The 20723-nt window shown below is 39.6% G+C and overlaps 1 long non-coding RNA gene across 1 annotated transcript in view; it reads right to left on the reverse strand.

Moving 5' to 3' along the window:
• LOC110206678 (uncharacterized) overlaps positions 1 to 5022 on the reverse strand; it is a 34700-nt gene extending 29678 nt beyond the window's left edge. The window contains exon 1 of the long non-coding RNA XR_002324000.2: positions 4781 to 5022. This is a non-coding gene — a long non-coding RNA (uncharacterized LOC110206678). The remainder of the gene's footprint in view (positions 1 to 4780) is intronic.
• Positions 5023 to 20723: the final 15701 nt, after the last annotated feature.

Here is a 20723-nt window from a genome sequence, read left to right on the forward strand (position 1 = left end):
TGAGCTTAATGGACTGTGAGGTCCTGAAAAGCTCTCAGTCTATGATCCTATGACTTTTTCAAATTAATGCTTCTGTCTTTCCATATGCTAATAATGACAGATTCATAGCTGCTACTACTAATAATAATGTTTGAGTAATACTTTGACTCTAAAATGTGGTATAGTGAAAGAATAGGAGATTGTTATCATGATAAGTCAAAGAAGCAGGGGAAGGGAGGAGACCAACTAGGAAACAGTTATCTCCGGCCACCACCTGCCTCTCGGACCTCCAGCACAGAGCTAGCTCTTCTCTGGGCTTCAGCTTCCTCATGAAGAAGGAAGAGGTCAGAACTCATATAGAGCACTTGAAGGTTTATAACATGCTTTCCCTAGGAATGGCTCTGTGAGCAAGGAGGTACGTGCTCTCTCCTTGTTTTGGAAGCAAGAAAATAATTACCAAGTTAAAATAAATTCAGTGATTTCTCAAATAGTAATTCTTCCCATCTCTACTGTGACTACCAGGGTGACCTTGGGCAAATTCTGTCATCTTTCAGGGCCTCTACTCCCATTTAGATGATCTTTAAAGATCTTTCCAGCTTAAATTGCAGTGATTTATGTTCCTTACCCTCAAGGAGGTTATTTTAAGATGGAAAGAACTGGTCTAAATAGTTGAAAAGTTAAATAGCCTAACTATTAATAAGTACAAACATACCAGAAAAATCATAAGCCAATTTCTATGTAGTTGCCAAATGAATTATTTAGAGAAGAAGAAGAGAGTTTTTGGGCTCACTGTGGGAAAGAGCCACTATGGACTGGGGCATGTGGGGAAGGCTTCAAAGAGGGGAAGAAGGAGGAGAGGGGAAGGAGGAAAAGGGGGGGGGTGAGAAGGGAAGGAGGGTGAGTAGAAAAAGAGGTGGGAGGAGGAGGTGGGGGAGGAAGTGGAAAGGGGGGGAAGAGGGGGTGGAGGGGGAGGAGAGAGAGAAGGAGGAAGGACTTCACATGGGCCTTGAAGGATGAATGGGATTGGACTAGATGAAGAGAAAGGAAGATGTCCTTTTAGCAAAAGCAGCCACATGAAGAAAGGCACAAAAAGCCCTGAGGCATGTTTGGGGAACTTTGAATAGATCAGATTACTTAGACTGAGGAAGTACCGACAATAACTCCCATTTTTACTTTAAGGTTTACAAAACACTTTTCTTACAACTACTCTCTGGTGCCAGGGACCCTGGGTTCCTATCCTGCTCCTGAAACTTTTTCTGTGCCCCTGGGTGCCTTCCAAACCTCACTTTCTTCATCTACTAAGTGACGGGATTAAATTACATAGACTCTGAGGGCCTTCCAAACTCTAATTCTATGATCCTAGGTAATAATTAATATTTAGTATTTATATAGCACTTTAAGGTTTTCAAAGCATTTTATAGACATTAAGACATTATCTCACTGAATCTTCACAACAACCCTGTGAGATAAATGTTATTATTATCTCCATTTTACAGATGAGGAAATTGAGACTCTGAGAGTTGAAGTGACTTACCCAAGGTAAGGCACAAAATGCTAGACCTGGAGTCAGGAAGACTTATCTTCCTAAGTTCAAATCTGGCCATAGGCACTTATTAGCTGTGTGACCCACAGCAAGTCATTTAACCCTATTTGCCTCAGTTTCTTCATCTGTAAAATGAGCTAAAGAAGGAAATAGCAAACCACTTCAGTATCTTTGCCAAGAAAACCCCCAATGGGGTCATGAAGAGTCGGACATGACTGAAAATGACTAAAACCTGAGGTCGCACAGCACATAAATGTTAGAACTGGAACTTTAAACCAGGTCTGCCAAACTAACATGTGAGTCCAACATACTTTATACCAGTGATGTAAAGCTCAAATAGAAATTGGTAGTGGTGGTGAGGTCTAAATTGTACATAAAGATCCTTGCGTCCTCATATCACTTAAAAAAGCACATGCTCACATTATCTATGTTCTATTGTATTGTTCTTTATTTTGTGAAGTATTTCCCAGTCACATTTTGGCCTGGCTCTGGCAGCACAGGAAGTGTGGGGCTATGTGTTTAACACCTCTGCTTTACACCTTTCCTCTCCAGAGGTAAGAGACAGCTGGTCAGACAAAGTAGAGTTGCTTGTGGAAGGTTTCAAGCTTCAAACTAAGTAGTTTACACACAGAAGGCTTTGGAACAGTGGAACTGACATACTCAAAAAATTTATTGCTCATTACCATCAATAGACATTTACTGAGCAGATACTCTGTGTAGGGGACCATCTTTTTCATGCTTCTGAATAAAAAGAAACAAGTTATTACACATTTCATTAAAAGAGGCAATATGGTGTAACAAAAAAGGGTTCAAGGCTTTGAATTCTGCTCCATGCTAGCTGTGTGACTTTGGCCAAGTCACTGTCTCCCTGTGCCTCAGCTGCTCACTGTGAATCCCCAAGAACCACCTTAATCTAATTTCTTCATTTTAAACATGAGAAAACTGAGGACCATGAAAAAAGTTCTGGATCTGGAGCCAGGAAGACCTGAATTCAAAGCCTGTCTCAGACACCTTATAGTAGCTATGTGACCTTAAGGAAGTCACTTAACTTTTGTCTGACTCTGTTCCTTCATCTGTGAAATAGGGATAATAATAGCACCTACTCTCTAAGGTTTTTATGATAATAAAATAAGATACTATTTTAAAATGCTTTGCAAACCTTAAATTGCTATATAAATATCATCATCATTGTTGTTATTATTATCATCATTATTGTAAAGGCTTAGTTCTTTTCATCCTCATGTTCCTGGGACCTAGTACAGTACTTTACAAATAAGAGGCATTTAATGAGTTGAATAGATTACTTCTGTACCTCAAAAAACCATTCATTTCCTATGTATGTATGTTTCCTCCATATATGGCTGAGGTTTTCATGGGTTATTGTGGCTGAAAAAAATCATTACCTGGGAGTCATTTGGCTTCTAGTGCTGAATTGAGCTAAGTTGGCCCTCAGACAGCAGATAGACAGTCACTGGGTCCATATTTTAAGCTTTTTCCAGCTTAGTAGGAGATATCAGAAGTCCTCAGGCTTTGCCCAGGGTCACCATGAGCTATCAGAGGAGGACCTTGGTGGCTTAGCTGGAGAAGACATTTAACCTATCTGGCTCCCCACGGAGAGGAAAGTGCATTGTAAAAGGCTATAGAATGAGAAAGTTCTCACCTGCCTCCTAGGGTGGTGGCAAGGATCACAGCTATGAGTGAAGTGACTTGCTCAAGGTGATGCAGCTAGTATTAAATTACAAAGCCAAAACTTAAGCCCTTAAATCTTTAATCTGTGCTTATCTAGCTGCCATCAATCAACAAACATTTCTTTGGTGCCTACTGTGTACAAAGCATCTTTCCGGGAGACAAAAAGATTTGGATGAGTCAAGGTACCTACCCTCAAGGAATGTTTAATATTGGAGAAGACACAAATTTAATTTGATCCCACAACTCAACACAAGTTTAAGTACCTACTATACCCAAGAATACATGAAAAGTCTACTATAAAAGTTATAAAACAAAGTGCTACATAAAGGCCAAACACATTGCATATAGTTTGTTCTTAATAATTTTTAAAAAAAATTCTGTTGCCATAGATTTGTTTATTCGTGGTGACCACTCTCCAATTAAACTGTAAATTAGGACCTAGTATGATAGAATTCAGAATCAGAAGAGCCCTGACAAATTATCTACCTTTCCTCCTTTCCGAATTCCTACTTCCCCTACTTTACTAAAGAAGGAATGGAGGCCCAGAGTATTGAAGTCTATTGCTTAAAGCCACTCAAGTAATAGCTGATTGACAGAGCTGGGGTTTGAACTTCTGCAGGGACTCAAATATTCTAGCCAAGGTAATCCTACTTGCTGTTGTCATCTAGCCTCTCTGCATTTGCATAGGCTGTCCCTCAGGCCTGGAAAGTGTTCCTTTTCATCTCTTAGAATCCTTAACCTTCTTAAAACTAATCTCATTTTCTACCAACTGATGTCTTTCCTGCTAGAGATTTCTCCCACCTTAAATTGTCTTGCATTTACTTTTCTGTTTACCTAGTGAAGCCACTGGAGTGGCCCTGTCTCCTTTTTGTCTTTGTGTCTTAGGCCCTGGCAGCTAGGTGGTGCAGTGGTTAGAGTGCAGGGCCTAGAATCAGAAAGATGTTATCTTCATGGGTTCAAATATGGCCTCAGACACCTACTAGCCATGCGACTCTGGGCGAGTCACTTAACCCTGTTTGCCTCAGTTCCTTATCTGTGAAATGAGCTGGAGAAGAAAGTGGCAAAACAGTCCAGATCTTTGCCAGCAAAACCCCAAATGGGGTCATGAAGAGTTGGACACTATTGAACAACAAAATCTGAGAGCCTAGGGCAGTGCCTGACATACAGTAGGTGCTTAATAAATGTTTGTTGAATTAAGTTGAACCTAAGTCTCCTGAAGTCGTCTAATCCTTTTTTTCTCACATGCTGTGTGTGTTCTCTTGCATCAGGGCCTCCTGTTAAGTCCAAACTCCTGTGGGTTCTTGAGAATTGATTTATATTTTTAAACACAGCTTTCAGAACCATGTAAATAAAAGTGAGGTCATCTCCTGAATCTGACCTGCACACTGGATGTACGCAGGGCTCGGGCAGTGGGAGGCCTTTGCTGTTATATGTAGCCCGAGCTGGTTTGCATGGCACGGCAGGGGAACACCTGTGCCACCAGGCCCTCTGAAAGCCATCTGACCCAAAGCTCCCAGCAGCTGTAAACATTCATGCAAATCACAAGTAAGTAGCAGAGAAAGGAGTTACCTCTCTGGCTGCTCTCTTCTAACCAATCCCGGCAGACTTCTCATCTCCCCCAGAGTCTCATCCTCTGTGAAACAGTTGACAAAGTCAGACAGGGTTAAGGAAGAAAGTATCTCTCAGCATAGTGGAGGACTCTACAGCCTTTGTTTTTGTGGTTACAGTTCTGTGTTCATTGTGGGACAACCCCTCAACAGAACAAACAGTTGCACTTTCTGCCTCTGTCCTTAGGAGCTGCTGTCTCTCTGTGGATGCCCTATTATTTAGTTACACACCAGAAACAGTGTCACCTTCCTGCCCTCTTGGCTCCTAGGTTGGCATTAAAAATAGATCTGAGTAACAATATCACTTTTAAAAACATGAAAATACTTGTCTAGCCACTGAGAGGAAGTGAACATTCTATCACATAGAGGGACTGTTTTTGCTTCTTTTTGTATCTCAGTACTAAGGACTGTGTGCAACACATAGTCAGCACTTAATAAATGCTTGTTGACTGACTGATTGGCTTCTGACTGACTTCTGATTGACTTCTGATACTGAAGGCAATCTACAGCAGTGAAAGAATCCAATCACCATTCTGTGAAGCAGCCAGAGCAGATGTTATTGAGAAGCAACCTAAAGTGAGAGAAAGAGCATCAGATTTGGAGTCAGACCTAGTAATTCAATTTTAACTGGGTTATCAGTCTCAGTTTTTCACCCTATAGAATGGGATGAATAATAGTTGGAGCTACTTCATGGGGTTGACCAAACAAGATAATCTATGTAAAAGACTTTTGAAGTTTTATTAATTTTTATTTTAATTAATTTAATATTAATAAAAATTTAAAATAATGTATAATTACTTTTCATTTCCCAGACAGATAAACAGGCTTAGAGAGGAGAGAATGATAACTTACATTCACGCAGTACTTAAAAGTTCACAAAGCAAAGGTCCAAGGTCACACAACCTGTAAATAGTAGATATAGGACTAGGAACTTGTTCCTGAGATTATATGTCTCCTACTTTGTCACTACACAATGAGTTCAACAGCATGCTTGCCAGCTGTGAGGAAAAACTACTTTGACAATGGCTAGAAGATGCACAGACATTTTAATAACCTTTACATACATATAGTCACCAAGAGGCAAACTGATTAACTCTCTTTTGTCTTTTGCTATCTTGGTAAAGTTATATTGAATTGAAAAGAAGTAATAAATAATTTAACTTTTTTGTGACAAAAAAGATTAATTCACAAGAAGTAATAAGATAATTGAAAAGAAGTAAAAGAAGAATTGAAAAGTAATAAGAATAAATAATAGCTAGCATTTCTATAGCATTTTAAGTCTTAAAAAGCACTGCACAAATATTCTCTCTGAAGACTTTGAGTTCCAGTCCTGAAAGAGGTTTCTGTTGCTAACTTGCTGGGTGATCTCTTGTGAGCAAGTAACCTCCCCTTAGTTTCTATAAAATGAAAGGACTGGAAATGGTTATCTCCAAAGTCTCACGTTCTGTGTCCCCTATTCTTAAACTCTTTCCAGCACTGACATTCTATTTTCTCTATCTTAAAGTCTCTCATCTCTGACATCTGATATTCCAAGATTGTTTACAGCTCTAGAAGTTTATGGGTAACCTTCAAAATCTTTCAGCTTCCTCTTCCTTTCTTCAAACAAGATAGATTCTACAAGATATGTATTTAAACTTCCTTGATGAAGGAATGACTAATGTTCTGTGCATTTTCTCTCCCTCATTAGCAATTTCTCGAGTTCTTACCACTTTTCTCCTCTCATTTTCATCAGTTAGGGAAGAAGCTACAGACAATTTAACCGAAGCATTTTGTAAGCCACACCCTGAGAAAGCAAGCAGAGCCCTAGAATGGCAAGATCAGACTTTTTAAAGAAGGGAGGGGACACAATAGGCCTTGAGGATCTCTTAGATTAGATTGCTTTAAAAAATTTTTTCAGAAGGAGCTGTAGTTAATCAGGTTATATTCTTGTTTATAGATGTTGCTTGGCTTTCCATTCATGTTTTTCTTTATTATTTGTCACCTTTTTTTTTTGGCAATCTACTAGCAAATTAAAGTCAAAAAAGGAAGTAGAGGAAGAAACAGAGGCAGAGGAAGGAGGGAACCCTGGAGCTACGGTTAGATCAGGTTACTGACATTGGCTCACCATTTGTTGTGCCACCATCTGCTATTAAACATCAGCTAGTTAACAAGATGGTGGCTGTTGCCAATAACTGCTATGTTTTGGAAAGTGACTTAGTTGTAGATTTGAACCTATAAACCTTTAGATCAAGGGTTCTTACCTCAAGGGGTCCATGAATTAAAAAAAAAAGATACTCTGATAGCTGTATTTCAATATCATTGGTTTCCTTTGTAATCTTATGTGTTATATTTTATTCACTTTAAAACATTATTCTGAGAGGGGGTCCAGAGGCTTGCCAAAAGGATCCATGTCATAAAAAAAGGTTAAGAACCCCTGTTTTAGAAAATGGAGTGTGTTCTATTATGGGATGTAAATCTCATGGGTCAAAAGGCTGAAGAACTAGAGGAGGTATGTTATACTCTTAGGAGAAAAAAATGTGCTAAAGACTACATTTGCAAACAAGTACATATGCTTTACCAAGGCGTGATTTGTTCATTTGTTTGATAGGCATTTATTATGTGGCTGCTGTGTGTAACACACCGTGTCTGGTGCTGTTCAGATACAAAAACAAAGACAAACAAATAAACCTTGGTCCTTCCTCTGGAGGAGTTGACAATCTAATAGGTGAGATAAGTCATATACAGAGAGAAATATAAGTTCAAATACAATGAAGAGGTCATGAGAGGAGTATAAAGATCAAATGAGGGAGAAAGATAACCTTCATCTGGGACAAAACCTTTCTTCCCTTCACAAAATTGAAGTCCTATAATTGATTTATCACATCAAACTATAGTCCTCAAAATAGGGAGGGGGGAATGAATTTTTCTAACTTTCTTCTGTGTTTGTGTCAATACTATTCCAGACAGGTCACATAATCACAGAATTTGAGAGCTGGAAGGCCAGAGGCCATCTAATCCCACACCCCCCTGAAATATCCAACATACCTGACAATTGGCCTCTACTTGAAGACCTCCAAGAAAGGGGAGCCTGCCATCTCTTAAGGCAATCCACTCCATTTTTGGACAGCTCCAATTATTAGGAAGGTTTTCCTGATACTGAATACAAATTTTCCTTTTTATGGTTTCTACCAATCCTGGTTCTGCTCTCTGGCAACATAGGGAACAAATCTAATTCCTCCTTGAAATGTTGTTATTTGGTTGTTTCAGTCATGTCCAACTCTCTAGGTCTCCATTTGGGATTTTCTTGGCAAAGATACTAGAGTGGTTTGCCATTTCCTTCTCCAGTTCATTTTACAGATGAGGAAACTGAGGTAAACAGCGTTAAGTGACTTGCTTAAGGTTTCACAGCTAATGTCTGAGGCCAGATGTGAACTCATGGACACGAATCTTCCTGACTCCAGGCCCAGGATCTATCCACTGCACCACCTAGCTCTGTGTGACAGCCCTTCAAACACATGAAGACAGTTATTCCCCTCCATTGCCCCACCCTCACCCCCTCATGAATCTTCTGTTATAAAGGAGCTGGCTCTGTTGACTTGCTACCTGTGTGGCCTTGGACTAGTGCCCCTTTTGAGTGTCATATTCCATAGCTATAAAATGGGGGAGGTTGAACTCAATGGGATTAACAGTCCTTTCCAGGTTTAAAGCCTATGAGTTAGTTCCGTATAATAAAAAATCTATCACCTTTGCATTCAAAGCACTGCTACCTCATTTGACCCTCACAGCAACTTGTGAGGTAGGTACTGTAGGACAGTTTCTATGATCTCCATCTCACAGAGGAGGAAACCAAAGCACCCAGAACTCCAATATGTTTCTTAAGGTCACATACCAATGAAAGAGCTATGGATTCTCCATCTGGCTTGTCACTGATTCACAGTCCAATGCTGCCAGGCATAGCAAAGTGACTAGCATCTTTTATTCAGGTGCAGTTTCAGCCATCTATTTTGCACTCTGTGTGTGTGTGTGTGTGTGTGTGTGTGTGTGTGTGTGTGTGCTGTGTTTGTGATCAGAGCTATGACTATGATCAATGCAGTTAGTTCCTAATGTAGATACTCCTATTCTATCATATACCTGTCTGCAACTTATTGTCTTAGAGAATTGCCATAACTCTGAGAAGTATAAGTAACTTGCCTAGGGTCATACAGCCAGGCAGGATCTGCATCTGGATTTTCCTAATTCTAAGATTGTCCCTATAACCAACCATTGCACCACCCTGCCTCTCTCTCTCTCTCTCTCTCTCTCTCTCTCTCTCTGTCTCTCTCTCTCTCTGTCTCTGTGATAATGGTTTGAAAGTCAATTTAAATGAAGTTTACACTTCTATAGCAGCATATATAGCACTTAACATATTAGTTCACACTTATATAACACTTCTTCCAGCTCAACTCACTCTCTGGACTGCTTATCCCCTGAGGTCTGCCCTTCCTCCTGGTTAGTGCATCCTAGGCTGGGATCACTATTTCTGGGATCATCAAGGCTCCAGTCATGTTGCATTTTTTATTCCCAGTTTAAGTCAATCTCTGCATCGCTCTAACTCCCCACTAGGCTCAGAGGGGTGAAGGAACTTGCTCATAGTCACACAGCTAACTAATCAGTCTGAGGATTTCAATCCAGATTTCCTAATATCAGATCCATTGATCTTTCCACTATATTATAATGCCTTTCTAGCAACAGATGGTCATGCATAAGTCTTCTGACTCCAGGTCCAGCCCCATTTCCACTATTTCCCATTACCCCTCACAAGACTGCTTGCTTTAATTACCATAATTCTGTCTTCAGAAATCGAACAATTTTAATTGTTGTTGATTTCATGTTATGAACAACAGTCCTTTCCATAGTGTATCTCTAACCTGTAGTACATTGCTGTCTGCTGAGCTTAAAGAAACCTTGCAGTATCTTTGGGAGTGGCCGTGGGTGTAAATAAACATTTAGGTAATAATCTCATACAATTGCAGGCTACCTTTTAAGCAAGGGGTGTTACCCCCATTTTCTGGAAGGAAAAATTGAATCACAGTGTGGCAAAATGACTCTGTGGCTATGACACAGCAAGTTTGTAGCGAGCCCGGATATAAAATGGAGACCTGCTGATTTTCATTCTTATGTTTTAGATTATGGAAGAAACTGGTGAATTTCAAAGACAGGTATTTATCTCAGTGATAAAAGTCCTCATTAATTATGATACCACCTTAAAAAAATCTGAATGTGCTAACAAAACCTACTGGCTTCACTTATATCAAAGTGTCTTTTCAGCATCAGTTTTGGCTAAAATGTGACATTTTGCATTTATGCATTTGATCAAGTATTTATTCAGAGTCAGAAGGGTACTAGATGCTGTCAGAATGCAATAGCTGCCTAGTGGGCACCTAACTGCATTTTAATAGGAACCTTCAGTGTTATTCTAAGAAAGAAAATAAGGTTGGGAGTCAGGAGATAGTCATGTGAAATTAGGGAAGTTATATGACTGGGCCAAGATCTATTTCACAGATCTTAGGATTTAGAGTTTGACAATCCTTTCTAGCTCTGATATTTTAATGTTCTAAAGATCCTTTAGCTCTAACATTCTCTGTTTTAAGGTCCTTTGCTATTCTAACAATGCCCATTTTACATTCTAAGGGACCTTCTGACCTAGGTCTTCTATATTCTAAGATCTTTGGCAATCTCTGAGAGTCTTAATCATGAATAACTAATATTTATATAATATTTAAAAGTTTATAAAGTACTTTATATCCATGATCTTATTTGATCATCACAATAAAACCCTGGGAAGTAGGTACTAAAGGTATTATTAGCCCCGTTTTACAGATGATAAACTAAGGCTCTGAGAGGTGAAATTAACTATTATGCAGCAAAGTAAGTGTCAGAGGTGAAATATCAATGCTGGTCTTCGTGACTCCAGATCTACTACTAATGTCTATCAACTATATCACATTATGTGAATTCTAACCTTTTCCAGTATACATGTATTAAGGAAAAAATAGCTAATTCTAGATTTCTCTACATAAACTAATGGGAGTAGAACAACCAGTGTATACTTTACTCTGTAGCAGGTAGGTTTCTGCATGGCTGGAGGATTAGGATTCTTTACTATCCACATTAGACAACTCTTGAATAATGTGGCTACCACAATGTTTTTATGTTAAATTAAACTTTGAATACAATTGAGCCTTGCAAGGCTGCTTGACCTATTGTCTATAGTTGTAATAATAATAAGAAGAAGTTAACATTTATATATAGCTTTAAAGTTTAAAAAATATTTTTCGTATGTTATCTCTTTGGATCTTCATGACAACTCTCAAAAATAGGTGCTATCATTATCCTCATTTTACAGATGGGGAACCTGAGACTGAGAGAGGTAAAGTGACTTGCCCAACATTACAGAGCTAAGTAAGTAGGATTTGAATTCAGGTCTTTATGACTCCAAGTCTAGCACTTCCACTGTTCCGCCTAGCTGCCTATAATTTAAGCATTAGGACATAGGCACCACGAATCCTATCCCAGGGCTTTATTACTGACAGCCTTATTAATGTATTTATAAGTCCATCTTACTGCATGTTATGCTTGGAGCATGTTCAGAACCTGGGAACAATGTCACGATAAGGTTCCAGTACCTATAGACATGTAACTGCTGCAACTAGGGCAGTGTGATGGGACCTTTGCCCCAAGGCACTGAAGTTTAGTGGGCTCAATGGGTCATGTACTCTTTCAGCAGGTAGAAACAACTGAGCTTAATAAACAAGTTAGCAAGAATAATTCCCTAAATTGGGGAGCTACTAGACAGCACTCAAGGAAGGAGGTGAGTTCCTCTTTGATCAAGTTCTGCCTTGCTCCTTCCTCCAAGTAACTGTGATCTCCTGGTATCCCACAGTCTCTGTCCATGAAAGTTAGTGACTGCCCTTGGACCTCTCTCCCCTCTCCCGGGGTCTTGTGCCCTGAGGTCTGAAGTCTTTCCTCTCCTCCCTCCACTCCCCCACTTATCTTAATAGTTGGTTTGAGCTTGCCTTAGGCATCATATTTACTAGCTAAATCTATGAGTATTCCCAGCAGATATTATGAAATGAGACTCAGAATATTTCATGTTCTGTGAAGGAATAATACACATGGGGCGGAGGAGTGGTGCAGCAAGTTGGGGGTACTCAGGGACAAAATTGAGAAAACCATACAGTCAAGCAAATACTTCAAGTGCTGCACTTTGCCTAGGTCAGCAGTCAAAAGATGAGAACAGTCTGTGTCAACAGATGTTTTCCAAGATCACGTCCTCCAGGGCTTAATATCATGAGCTATCAAACTCGTGTCTGAATAATGAGGACACTCCTTCCTCAGGTCTCCCAGTTGAAAAGTATTTCATGATAGAATAATAACATGATAACCTCATTAAGTTATTTTTAGTGTTTCATAAAGATTTGTTCTCCCTTCCTTTTTTCTTACCTTTCCTCCCTTCCTCCCTTCCTTCCTCCCTCCTCCCTCCTTCCTTCCTTCCTTCCTTCGTTCCTTCCTTCCTTCCTTCCTTCCTTCCTTCCTTCCTTCCTTCCTTCCCTCCTTCCTTCCCTCCTTCCTTCCTCCTTCCTTCCTCCTTCCTTCCTCCTTCCTTCCTTCCTTCCTTCCCTCCTTCCTTCCCTCCTTCCTTCTCCTCCTTCCCTCCTTCCTTCCCTCCTTCCTTCCCTCCTTCCTTCCTTCCTTCCTTCCTTCCTTCCTTCCTTCCTTCCTTCCTTCTCTCCTCCTTCCTTCCTAACCATCTGTCTGTCCCCCTCGCCCCCTTTCTCTCTCTATCTCTGTCTCTGTCTTCTCTCAGAAGCTCTTCTTAACCCACACCCCGATATGAAAAGAACCAGGGTGTTATCATTTGACTTGGGAAGAATTCAAAAGGATTGCATTTCCCGTTGAGTGTATTAGAACACTGGGCCAGTGTAAGCCCTCCCCAAAGAGGGAATTGCTGACAAGCCTACCACAGACATGCTGCTGTGTCTCTTCCTTTCTTTTATAATCCAATTCCTTGATAATGGGAAACACATCTTGGCAGAAAACAGGGCTCCAGATTTTCGCTGACCTTTCAGGAAGATGATAATCCACTAAAGTATAATCTTTAGGATTATCCATTTGGATTCCTTTAAAAAAAAACACCCCACAACCCAACAAAACCTTAACCACCAACAACCTTCAGAAGTGATCTTTTCCACCTAAAATTTTCTTAAAGCCCTTTATAGGTATCTTTTCTTTCTTTTATCACATTCTACCTCATCTGAGTAATGAATAGCAATTTCCCTCCATTAGACTCAAAACTCCTTGGGAGCAGGGACTGAGTTGTTTTTTGTCACTGTTTTCCCAACACCTGGCACAGTGTCTTATACCTAGTAGAGGTTTAATAAATAAACATTTATGTAGTGCCTACTGTGTGCCAGGGACTGTGCTAAGTGCTTTTACAAATCTCATTTGATCCTCACATCCCTGCTAGATAACTGCTATTTTTATTGCCATTTTACGGTAGGGAAATTGAGGTGAATATCTATCTACCTATCTATCTATCTATCTATCTATCTATCTATCTATCTATCTATCTAATTTTAATGATTTGCCTGTGGTCACAAAGCCGGTAAATATCTAGTCTGGGGCTGGATTTGAACCCAGGTTGTACTGACTCCAGGTCTAGTGTATTACCAGCTGTTTCTAAATATCTGTTGAATTGAAATAGGGAAATAACAACTGGACTTGAAAGAAGCAAGAAGTTTTCAGAAAGTAATTTGTATAACATTTTGTAACTTTTTAAAAACTCATATCCTATAACAATACAATGTTAATACAGAACAAAATGTGAGATCTCTGTGTCTTACGTCCTCTAATTGTTGTTGTTTGTTGTTTTTCGAAAAGGGCCAGTGACATGACAGGTAATGTCTTGACTTTAGTGTGAATTGGATTTAAGTGAGACAGAGTTGTGCAGAGTCATCAGCCTCATTCTCTCCTTCAGCGTCATCTAAGTCCAGTGACAAAACAAAAGTCAGGATGAGTGGCGACGGCCAGGGATCCAGTGGATGACCTTGGTGTCTTTGATGTCTGACCAAGCTGTAAGGGGTCCACAGCTCCTGCTTCAGCCATTTTCATGGCCTTTGGAACAAACTATTCTTATCTGCTCATTCCACCAGGGAATTCCACCATCCCCCCAGTCTTTACATGCTTGGGATAGACATCCCCCTAACTCACTGACATATTTGAGGCCTGTTGGTTACCCTCAGCCTGGTTTAGCCTTTCTGCTGACATGGTTTAGTAGGGTTTCGCTGCTGCACATGCTACAGCTTCTTGGAACCCAGATGAGGGTTGGGTGGCAGATGGACACCAAAGGTAGATGTGCAGCCTTAAAAAGGGTTTGTCAAGCCCTTAACACCCCAGACACCCTCTCCCTGATTATAATGATTTTAATAATAATCATTGCCATTTACATAGCTTTTTATACGTTACATAGTACTTTTCTTACAAAAAGCCCATGAGGTAGATGTGAGTTTATTATCTCTATTTTACAGGTGAGGGAGCTGAAGGTCACAAAGACAACATTACTGCCCCGAGGTCGCACAGCTAGTAAGGAATGGAACTAGGTTTTGTAGAATAACAGAATCTTAAATTTAGGAGGGTTCTCAGAGGCTCTTTAAACTAACCTGTACCTGAACCATCTTATAGGTGATTATCCAGATTTTGCTTGAAGGCCTTAGTTATAGAGAAAGGAGAAAAGAACAGGTATCTATTAAGCACCTACTATATGCCAGGCATTATGCTATGTACTTTATAAATTAAAAAAAAAGTCATATAGGTTGCCTCCCATAGCAACTATGTCACTTTTAGAGAACCCTAATTGTTAGGAACTTTTCCCCTATATCCCCTGCCTGTCTAGAGTTTCTCCAGTTGCTTTTAGTTTAGCAGAGTAAGCTTGATCCCTCTACTAAATGACAATTCTTCAGATAGTTGAGGATAGCTCTCATACCTCTCCCCACATCATCTTTTGTCCAAGCTAAACAGAGCCTTTTAAAAAACCATTTTCATATGGATTGATCTTGAAGCCCTTTGCCATTCTGGCTGCTCTTCTGTTTCTCAGTTGTATCAAACTCAGATACAAATAGATCCCGGCTGGCCTCATATTGGCTTAGAAAACCACACCTGAACATTATCTATGTTCTGTTGTATTTTTGTTATTTTGCTAAACGTTTCCCAATTACGTTTTTATCTGCTTCAGGCCAAACTCCAGAGTTTTGCCAGTCCCTTGCAGAGTGCCCATTATGGGTTTGACACTTCTGCTCTAGACACTCCAGCTTAACAATGCTTTTCCTAAAAATGATGCCCAGAAATGAATATAATCCTCTACATGTGGTCTGACCAGGGTGCTGTTAGACTATCACTTCTGCACACTATGACTCTCTTAAGTTTATGATTACCTTTTTAAACTGCCAATTCACACTGTTGACTCGTTTAGATCTTACAGTACATTAAAACCACAAGATCGTTTTGGAACAGTTACCTAGCCATGCCTTTTTCATCTTGTACTTGTGAGTTGACTTTTTAAACTTCAGGTAATCTTTACATTTATTCATATCAATATCATCTTACTCTATTCTGATAGTTTCTGACTATACAACCTACTATAGTAGCTAAACCTTTTACCTTTGTGACTTTTGCAAATTTGATAATGGATAATAGTTGTAAAGTACTGAACACAACACCTTGTACATAGTAGAAGAGTAATAAATGCTTGTTCCCTTCCCACCCCTCTTTCCTTTGATAAGCATGCTGCTATTCATGCCCATATCTAAGTCACTGATAAAAATATTAAAATTTCAAATCTAGTTTATGTTTATAAGGGTAGGCAGGAATTGTCTTTCCAGTCTCTAGCATTAAACTTTGTACACAGTGGGCATTTAATAAATAGTTGTTGAATTAATTAACAAATGAATTTAATTGTAGATTAACTTTGACCAATCGGTATACTCAGCAGATGCAGTATTAAGGTAAATTTAATTTTCTGGGTGACTCAGGGCTAAGCAATGATCCCCTTGCTAAATACTTTGTAAATCGTGTTGAAATTCTTTTCTATCTTAATAAGGATACTCAATGTATTGGAATTTTTTTTTAATGATATATAGAACCTTATGCTCATCATTCTGAGCACCAGTGACTTTCATCCAAGACTATAGATGGATTAATTAGATGTAGGAGTCTAGGCTGAATCTGTGCACGTCCTAGGACTCCTAGAAGCTTTATTTCTTTTTCAAATTGTCCTGAATTTCAATAACTTTTTTTTTATATCTTCTCAATTTCACTGTTGGAGAAGGAAATGGCAAACCACTCCAGTATCTTTGCCAAGAAAACCTCAAGTGGGGTCATGAAGAGTCAGATGTGACTGAAAATGACTAAACCAAAAAAAAATCACTTTGGGGGAAAATCTGGTTGATTAATAAAACTTCAACAATTTAATGATTTGTGGTTTCATTAGTGTGGGTTCTCCTCCACCCTATATAGTACGTCACTTCAAACAAGGCTCCACTCTGTACTTAGAAAGTATTCAGTTCAGCCATGCTCACTTCTAACCCTGCTTCTCACTCCAGACTTTCCAGCATTTACACATCTAGTTAATTTGCTTTCTCAAAATAGAGAAGCTACCTCACCCTTTTCAGCTAGCTTTCATTGTGTTGTTTTCCCGAATTAGAACAGAAGCTCCCTGAGGGTAGGCACTATTTTTCCTTTTGTTTGTATTGGTATTCCCAATATTTAGCACAGTGCCTGGACAAATAAATGCTTAATCTAATCTAATCTAATGCGATCTGTTAAAAGTCTTCATAATATGTTGTGGGAAAAAAAAATCTATCTTCTGGTAGCCAAACTTTTTCAAACTAGGGTAGTTCTTGGTCGACACACAGACTGTCTAGCTGGGTAAGAGGTGCTCTGAGGACAGATACAGCCTATCAAAACCTCCATTCCAGGATGAAATATAAGAGAACATTAGCAGACTTATTTAATAATAATTAACAATGGCATGTATTTCTATAGTGCTTTTTAGTTTATAAAGTGTTTTCTTTGCAATAACCACATGAGGTAAATAATGTAAACATAACCCTTGTGTTAGAGGCTCTTTAACAACACAAAGGACCCTCACATACTTGGGTACCTGTAATTTAACTAACTCATGTTGTTGTTTAGATATTTCAGTAGTGTCCTATTCTTTGTGACCCCATTTAGGGTTTTCTTGGCAAAGATACTGGAGCAGTTTACCATTTCTTTCTCCAGCTCATTTGCAGATAGGGAAACTGGGTTAAGTGACTTGCCCAGGGTCACACAGCTAGTAAGTGTCTGAGGTCAGATTTTAACTCATGATGATGAGTATTCCTAACTCTAAACCCAATAATCTATCCTCTCCACTACCTAGTTGCCCCTGAGGCAGAACATAGGAACTTCAATATTTACATTCCCTTCCAGGGTAACCAACGGCTCCCCTTAAAAGCAGTTGATCTCACAAGATTTTGAAAAACAGAAGCAAATATTTGCATTGTAAAAGATACAGAAAGAGCTAGCCTCTTAGCCAATAGAAATTCAAAATATTTTTCCCTAGGCCATTAGTCATTCTTCCTCTCAGGATCTACACAATTCCTGTGAGTTACAGTACTACTCTGAATGGTGCCCTAGCAAAGTCAAAGTTAGACCCTTATCTATCCCATTGCCCTTTCATCAGCAACTCTCCCATTATAGATGCATCACTATTTCCGTGTACTTTCCCCACCCCCCACTCCTGAAAGGGACTATGATCTTTCTCACTGCTGTAACTCGGCTTGGCTCTGGCTTTTTACTTTCTACTGTTCAATTTCCCTCTAGTAACTGTTTTTGACTTACAAATGGTTGAATTATTGGAGGGATAATATCAAAGCCTCTGCTCATGATTTTCCAACTCTTTTATACTGCTGGGACATCAAATGGTCTGGACTATTTAAACCTTCTGTTATTTTATACCCAGGTCCCACAGCCTTACCTTCAACATACACAGTTTCATTGGGTGATTGTGGGAGGGACCTTTTTTTGGTCCACTCAAATGTATCTCTACTTTCCACTTCAGATTGTCTTAGGATGTTATATAGCCTTTTATCAGTGTCCTTCCTCCAGGACCTTCTGCTGAATCTTTCTACTTCCTCTCTTCTTCCTGGGCACCTGGGCCAGTTTATGTAAGTTAACCTGGAATAGTTAGTAGGGAAATTCCAGATGGGAAGGATGAGCAGCTTTTAGGCCTTGAGCCAAGAGAAGGCCACAGATTTGTGGCCTCACCACACAGATATTATTCCCATTATAAAGGTGAGAAAACTTTAGGTTAAGAGAGGTCAAGTGACTTTCCCAAGGTCATACAACTAATTAGTAAGGGTAGGTACCCAGATCTGACTCCAGGTCCAATATTCATTCTGCTATACTGCAGTGAATTCCAGTGAAGTGAACTTTTATTGCTACATGTATTGGTAGCTCCAGAGAGCAGAGCAGTGTACTGAGATCCACAGTCTAGAAATCCAAATGTCATCCTTCATGAGAAGAAAAAAATAAAAAAGACTAGCAAGTGGACAAACACTTTGCAATAAAAAAAAATCCTGCTTTCAGTGGATTAACATTATTTTTGGAACAATTCAATTAGCAAACACTCAGAGAGTAGAGGCAAATGTACTAGACTGGGAGTTGGAAGACCTGGGTTCAAGTCCAGGTTCCTATATTACTGAGGTATGTGACCTTGGTCAAGTTATTATCTCTTTTGGGGTCTTAGTTTCCTCCTCTGTAAAATAAGAGCATTAGACTAGTAGCTATCTAGATGAGCCTAAAAGTCTCTTTTAGGGGCAGCTAGGTGGTGCAGTGGCTAGAGCTCTGGCCTTGGAGTCAGGAGGACCTGAGTTCAAATCCAGCCTCAGATACTTGACATTTACTAGCTGTGTGACCCTAGGCAAGTCACTCAATCTCCATTGCCTCATGTAAAAAAAAAGTCTCTTTTAGCTCAAATATTCTCTTTTGTGAATATAAAATTTATAACTGTGTAACTATATATATATATATATATATATATATATACATATATACGTACCTACACACACGTGGTTATTGTGTGTGTATGTGTGTGTGTGTGTGTGTGTGTGTGTTGGACAGAAACTGTAAAAGTATAGTGAGCTGGACTCAGAATTGAACAACAGAATAGGCTGGAATGACTTTGGGAAATTGCAAAGTTTTTTAAAAACAGAACAGAACTTATCTTTTCCCTCAAAACCTTGGTTTCTTTCAAAATTCCTTTTTATTATATAGTGTACCACTCATCACTCAAGCTCACAGCCTTGGATTATCTTCAACTCCTCACTTGAACTCATCCCACATACCCAATGCATTGCTGTCTTTTCTCTTTTATATCTTCATATTCTCTTGGTCTAGCTCTTATTACCTCATGCCTTGGCTACTGCAATAGCCTTCTGGCTGGTCTTCCTGCCTCATCTCTCCCCACTCCAGTTCATCCTCTACTCAGCTGTCAAACCCATGTTCCTAAAGCACAGGACTGACCATGTTATTCCTTCTCCTCCCTCTACTCTCTTTCAGTAAACTCTGTTGGCTCCCTATTACTTTCAGGATCAAATATAAAATCCTCTGTTTGGATTTTAAGGCCCATTACAACCTGGTTCTTTCCCATCTTTCTAACTTTTTTATATTTCATTCCCCTCTATACATTTTATGATCCAGGTACGCTGACATTCTTATTCTCCTTCATACAGTTAGACTCCGAACTCCATTAGTTTTCATTGGCTCTGTGCTCCTTACCTGGAATGCTCTTCCCTCACTCCTGACTTCTGGTTTCCCTGGATTCCTTTAAGACTCACATAAAATCCCATCTTCTATAAGAGGCCTTATTTAATCCCTCCTTCCCTCTGTGCCTTCGCTATAACATTACTTCCCATTTACACTCCATAGATCTCATCTGTTCATGGTTGTTTATGTCATCTTCCTCATTAGAATGTGAACTCTCTGGGGCAGCTAGGTGGTGCAGTGGGTAGCGCTCTGGCCTTGGAGTCAAGAGGACCTGAGTTCAAACGTGGCAGACACTTGACACGTACTAGCTGTGTGACCCTGGGCAAGTCACTTAACCCTGATTGCCTAAGCAAAAACAAACAAAAGAATGTGAGCTCCTTGAAGGCAAGGAACTATGGTCTTGCCTTTCTTTGCGTACCTAGTGCTAAGCACAGTGCCTGGCACATAATAGGAGCTTAATAAATGCTTGCAGCTTGTCTTATTTACTGACTTCCTAAAAAGAAATTCCTATCTTTTTATACCCCAGAATTCTTCAAGACATAGAATATTACAATCTTTGAAGAACTGAAATTGGAGACATGCCCCAAAGGGTGATGGAGAGGTGTAGCAGGTACTAGCTGGCAACAACAAATCACAAAGAAGGAATTATGCAAAAAAAAAAAAAGAGGAGGAAGGATTGTCATCAAAGAAGTGGGAAAGCTCTTGCATTTCCCTGGTATCCATGTAATATAAAAATAGTTCATGGAACAGTCCTAGCACATTTGGTAAATTTTATTTGAGAGGACATGAACAAGAGTTAATAAGGTAAGGAGAGATGGATAAGTTGTAATGTGTATCTGTAACCATGGCTCAAAGGGCCAATGATGTGGGACTGTCTCCTCACTAGTGGAGATGGTTTACTCCTGTGCCTGGGTGAGGGGTAGGCAGAGTTGGTGAAAGTGGGAGAGAAGAGAGATCTGGTCTCTTAAGTTTCTTCAGGATCTTCTGGTTTCTAGCTTTGAGAAAGAAGATCCTCAAGGCTGACCTCTTCAGGTTGCTGAAGGGAGAGAAAGACTGAGAAGAAACCAGCATGAGAGGAGCTGGCA

The sequence above is a fragment of the Phascolarctos cinereus genome, unplaced genomic scaffold (genome assembly GCF_003287225.1).
Source record: "Phascolarctos cinereus isolate Bilbo 61053 unplaced genomic scaffold, phaCin_HiC Scaffold_2;HRSCAF=192, whole genome shotgun sequence".
NCBI lineage: Eukaryota > Metazoa > Chordata > Mammalia > Diprotodontia > Phascolarctidae > Phascolarctos > Phascolarctos cinereus.